Raw genomic sequence first — 6,171 nt, forward strand, 5'->3', positions numbered from 1 at the left:
GGAATTGTTCAGCATCGTCCTCCTTCACCCACAGAGAAAAGCACTGGAGCTGCGAGCATCACTTTGAGCACAGAGTAAGTCATGATCTCCTGTTGTAATGTTACAACAAATTCACAACTTGTTTGACACAAACAATGACATTGTGACTGCTGTTAGAGACGTTTCCCAGATCATCAGCATTAGTTTTTCATGAGTGTCTGTAACTTAGCCAACAGTTTTACAGCCTGTTCACTGACAACACCTGCTCAGAACATGTAGTCTAGGTCAGTGGTTCTCAAACTGGGGGCCCTGAGATGGTGCCAGGGGCCCCGGTTCACTGACAACACCTGCTCAAACGGTTTTATGATATTTTATAAAATAATGAATTTATCATAAATTAAATCTCAGGCTACTAACCACCAGCACTACACTGTATAATTTAACGTGTTTTGTTTAATTCAAATATTAAGCTTTGGAATGTTTGTAAATTTTCTTTTTTCTTTTTTTTTTTTTTCTTTTTTTTTTTTGGGGGGGGGGGACGTAAAAGCTCAATAAATTCTTAAATAATTTTGTTTACAATTCAGTTTAGTGATTTTGTATTAGTAACAATGAATGTTTTTCTAGTTTGTTAAAGAAGCCTGAGCCAAATGTGTGAAAGCAACAACTCAAGAAATGTGTGTTGGTGTAAAACGATCTACAACTAAAAGATCACTGTTGAAATTCTATTCTATAAATTTGAACCATGTGAAAGAACAGAGCTTTTTTCATAGTGATCAGAAACACACACAAAACATTAGTCTTTAATAAAAATTATTTTCATCATCATCATCATCTAGTTCATGGTACAAGAGAAACATTTGTCCATTTGAATGTGTAACAAGTGTCGGAGCAGAACAGAAAACAAATCAGAAGAGAACAGAAGAAAACGTCTTTGTGCTGGAGGCCGTGTGACATTGACATGTTTTAAGACGTGTGAGATGATGTGGCTCGCTGGCAGTGAGGGTTTTTGGGCAGTGTTCTAACATGGTCATGTTCACGTTTACTGAACACCAAAAGGAAGTTCAGAGGAAGCCGAAACACATTGAGATTTGAGATTCTGTGCAAGTCGCGTGCATAGTCAAAGTGAAATGCGGAAGACTTTCAAGCATCTTAATATCTTTTTTATTTTGTGAAGAAGTATTGCACACAGGTACAGTGATGATTCGTGTCTGCAGTGGAAACCGGGACCGAAGTGAGGAGGCATGTGTCATAGCTTTTAGATGATCATGGTAGTGGTACATCACGGGGAAATAGTCTGGGACTCCAAAAGTTCAGTTTGGTGTTCCTGACTATTAAAAAAGTCACTGACTTCTGGAGGATGGAACAAGAATCAAATTAAAATGAAAACAAAACACTGTTAGTGAAGGCTTTTGATATATTTCCTTCTCAGACCCCATGGGGACTTGTTTCCACTCAAGATCATAAGACTGCAGGACATTGTTTCATTCCAGTGTAAGTGTTGAGGCAGTGGCTATTAACTTCCCTGCTTGCCAGATATTAGGTTGTTACTCTGGTCATCATTACTCACATTATCATCATCATCATCATCAAAAAAAGCGAACAAGGATATTGAGAAACCAGTTAATGTTTTGCACAAATCCACAATGTTTTGGATACAAGGTGAAGTAAGAATGCCATATTGGTGAAAGGCTTGAAAATGTATAAAAACTTGAATTACATTGTGTGTGCATTCTAGTATAAACAAGCTCAGTGCATGTTATACAAATGCAAGCTTACACTTGGATAGTGTTTCTTGGTTTGTTATAATCTTTGCATCTTAATTACTTTTACTTATTCTAATAATGTTCGATTATTTGAAGGAGATTTTATTTCTAATTTTCTTTTTATTTTACGTATATTACACACATTTATCTATATTACACTACTTTTAATAAAAACAAGGCCTCCCATTGTGAGGATCCTGAAAAGACAAAAAGGTCTAAGTCTGCCTCCTTCATTTAAAGATTCAAACAATAGATTAGGTAAAAGAACTTGAAGAGGATCCTTTGTTAGAAAGACCGAGGGACTTTGAAGGAACTCTGATAGTTGATCTTGTGTTTTCAACATTAACCCATGCAAACTAGGACACATCCCTTACTGGGATTACGGAAGGGTTTCTTACGCAATCCGAAAACATGTGTCACTAAGGGACAGGTACGTCAGTATAAATTACTTCAGCTGTTAAAAAATGTCAATCTTTCTTTCAACACTAGATGGTATCATAACTGCATTTATTTTGCTGCTGCCTGCACAGTCTGTCTAAAACCGCTCACTGCAGCACGAGCCTTTAAAGTCAGTGTGGGAATGAGGTAATGATGATGAAAGAACTATTTTAAAGCTGAAGAAACAAGTAGCTAAAGAAGCAAAGAGAGAGTGAGGCGAGGAATGTGTACGAAACATTACACAGAATACACACATTCAAGTTGAGAAGAGGAGGTGGTCCTGTTTCATGTCACTATGTACTACATCAGCTATATATGGTTAAAATATCAATAAAAACTTGACATTCAATTTCTGGTTCTGGATATCAGATTTTACGCCTATCCCTAAAGTGTGTGAGGTAAGGCATATCCTTTCCACCTGCTTTGGTGGCCGCAACAAAGCAATCTGGTCTCCAAGCAGCACCTTAAGTAGAGTAGTGGTAGCTAACTCCTAGGCCTATGAGGCCTGCTGCTAGGAATTATGGCTTGCTCCACTAGGTGTATCGCTTTGTCCTGGACTCTGACTAGGGAAATCTCCAGGAAATGTCTCCAGGAGATTTGTGCTCTAGTGGTTTGGTCCTCTCCACATACCATTATCAGTTTATATAAGCTGGACCTAGACCCCACCCCTGGGTCCTGGGTTTTACATCATAGAAAAACTAGGATATTTGTTTTTATTTTGTATTTTATTGTATTATTGTTTAATTATACAAACTCATCGGCACATCAGCTAGCAAAGATTCACTGTCATATGTATTTAGAGTTGTTTATGATTTGTCTTAATATTAAGAACAAGCAAAATTCATTGATAAAAATATTGAATTTACCAAGCATTAAACTGAAGCAAAGCCTCAGCATCCTCATTCTTTTTCCCATACATCTGAAGAGGTGGAGTTTATTTTCTGTCCAGTTACTGTTTCTGTGGTGGGTTAAAATGCACAGTAAATATCACAGCTACTGTATCAGAAGCACTTGTCTAGACTACATTTATTAAAGTGAGTTTTCCCATCCAGTTTAATGCAAAGAAATGCTGGATTTTACTCCAATCCCAGTACCCCAGCGGAAAACAGCACAGTTAAACTTTCCTACTAGTCCCATGTGTCTCTACACTAACAAAATACCAAAAACTAAATAATCAAATTCAAACATCAGAATGACTTTTAAAGATTAACACAAATTGAATGTATTAACAAAATAAGTGAGCAAAAAAAAATACCACTTATTTATAAACTCACATTAAGTAAAAATGGATGAAATGTTACAGTTGCGATGAAGGTTCACTAACTTCTACTTAAGTCTAAATGTCACACCTTATCAAAATTTAATGTGAATTAAATGTTAAATTTAGCTTTAAACACTAAGCTTTAATTACTTTGTTACACTAGAAAGAACTCATAAACCAAATGAGCTAATATTTGAAACAATGAGTTCAACCGATTCAGTTCAGGCTGTACAATGAATTGAACATCTACAAAAGAAAAATTAAACAGAATAAACACTAGTGCACTCCATATCATTGAGGCATGTGAGAATAATCCCTTCAGACAAAAAAAATCTTTTTTTTTGTTTTAATTTTAATCTCAATGTAATTCCATGAATGTTATGCATCCCACACCATAAAACAGTTTACATCGCTAGTTATGCGGACAAGGTGATCCGACCATTTGGAGTGATGATAATCAGTAGTGGAATCGGGAAAAAAGACTCCATACGAGATCCACCCATTGTTTTCAGGAGAATAACTCTAAGGTTATTGCTTCTAACCTGCTTTGTACATCTCTTTGTACAACTCTCCAACGTCTCTCTCAGACATTACGTCGTTCACTTTTTCCTACTTCTCTCTTTCCCACCTCTCCCAATGATGGAGCCACTGACCATAGCACTAATATAGTAGATATAAAAAGTATTCTTATTAAAATAACACTTCTGTTACAGGTCTTAGTGATGTTAAAAAAAAAAAGATAACACGCCACATGTTTTCCTCTTGTTAGTAACTAACAAAACTGAAGTGAGAAAAGAAATGTTTTAGGGAAAAAAGAAAGAGTAAACGTACAATAACTTGTTTGCATGAGTGCAAATCCCTTACAAACCCCTTAACTAAAACGTTGATGCAGCACCTTTTGCAAATAATACAGAGTCTAACCAAGTCTGGCAATTTAGCACCTTTTAATTTGCCACTCTGGATTAGTTTATGCTTAAAATTATTTGTTCATTGCCTGATCCTTGCCTGAATCTTGACTTTGCCCTTGGATTATGTGCTTGTTTTGTTTGCTGCACTTGTGTCTGTACCTGTATCATGTCGGAACTTAGAGCCCGTCTCCAAGCCGGCATATCACAGGGTGATTTGTACTTATATACTTTTAGCCAAATATCAACTATTTTAATTAAACTTACTGTACTGATAGCACTAACATTAATACAAATAAAACAATGAGAAGACTCTTCAGACCTGGATGAGAATCATTCCATTGAGCTCAAGGAAAAAATTCTAAGTTCAAAGTATCAAATAAAAACCCAAAAGAGTATTCACCTGCAACCCCAAAAAGCGCCCCCTCCCCACAAATATCACCTCAATATATGCTCTGGCGCCTCTAGGCGCCTCCTCTTTTAATTTACATACCTTACATACAATTACAAATTATTTCTTACAGTTACCCACAAAGCCCCGCCTACTCATTTACCTGACTTCTCAGAATTCCAATTATCTTCCAAAATTACCTCATACGCCTCCTAGGTGATCTAATGTCCTGTTTTTTCTGATTATTTCCCCTTATTTACCAGACCCAAGGTCTGCCCTTGGATTTTTCTGTATATGTCCTTGTTATTCTGTCCTTGTTGATTTCCTATTATTTCCAATTTTCTTTGTCATTGTTATTAAAAAAATGTGCTTGTGAGAGCTTTATTTCCTTGTTTGTATCACACTTATCGCTCAGCCGTCCATAACAGACGTCTTGTGGATTAATCCTCTTTTCAGCTACAATGAGTAAGTCTTTCTCATTTCTTCTCTTGCTATTTTATACTGTATATGATGGCGTATGCAAATTATATACTGATTACATGTTAATTCTATGAGTTTGGATTATGTCAAAAGTTCTTACTTATGTTTGGTTACATTTCTGTATTGCTATTATTGCTAAGCTTTTGCTGCTATAATGTTGCCTTGAATATAAATGGAGCTCTATATTAGCTCCTTAAGCTTTATTGACCTTATATCCTCATTATGATCTCAGTCTTTTACTTCTCAGACTGGGCTTGCTCATGCATACTTTAAGCTTTAGTTTCCCTATCTATTTCTAATAAGTTACTCCCTGCTTTTTCCCTATAGATCCTCAACCTCAGGGTCAGCCAATTCATCCTGGACACACCATCTGGAGCTCTCGCACTTCTCCTTACCCCAGGCCCGTCCCTTCTGAGATCATGGCTGGCTATCGCCGCTATCAGCTGTCTCATCTCGCCCATGAATTCACCAAGTTCCGGGATCAGCTCTGTTCTCCTGAACTTCCTGAGCATCCCCTTCTGCTGCCCCATATTGTGAGGAAACCTCTGGCTGACTTCACGGACCAGAGAACTCAACTGATGGCTGTCCTCATGCCGAACCTTGCTGCCCTGAGCCTGGACCTCCCGTCTCTCCTCGTCCCTCATCACCTCCTCTCACCTGCATCCGCCCTTTCTCTCCTGCTTTGGCTTCTCCCGCCTCTGACTCTGAAACTGGATCGCTAGTTTACATTCCCTCTTCTCCCTCTCCTCAGCCTGGCTCTCCAGACTACACTCCTACTCCTGATAGTACTGGGCCTTATTACTTTTACTAAGTTTGATAATTACAATAAACTCCTATACTTACTCATAATCTGACTTATGATTGGTTATCTATATATGTAGTATATATTGCCTTAAACTATTACGACATCTGGGGTCTATTCCCATGTATCTTATGACACCAATCATAATCCTT

General features: G+C 37.4%; 1 protein-coding gene across 1 annotated transcript in view; it reads right to left on the reverse strand.

Moving 5' to 3' along the window:
• Positions 1-6,171, reverse strand: part of rpl23 (ribosomal protein L23) — a 279,577-nt gene that overhangs the window by 69,117 nt on the left and 204,289 nt on the right. The gene's annotated exons all lie outside the window — the stretch shown is intronic.

The sequence above is a fragment of the Tachysurus vachellii genome, chromosome 18 (assembly GCF_030014155.1).
Source record: "Tachysurus vachellii isolate PV-2020 chromosome 18, HZAU_Pvac_v1, whole genome shotgun sequence".
Taxonomy (NCBI): domain Eukaryota; kingdom Metazoa; phylum Chordata; class Actinopteri; order Siluriformes; family Bagridae; genus Tachysurus; species Tachysurus vachellii.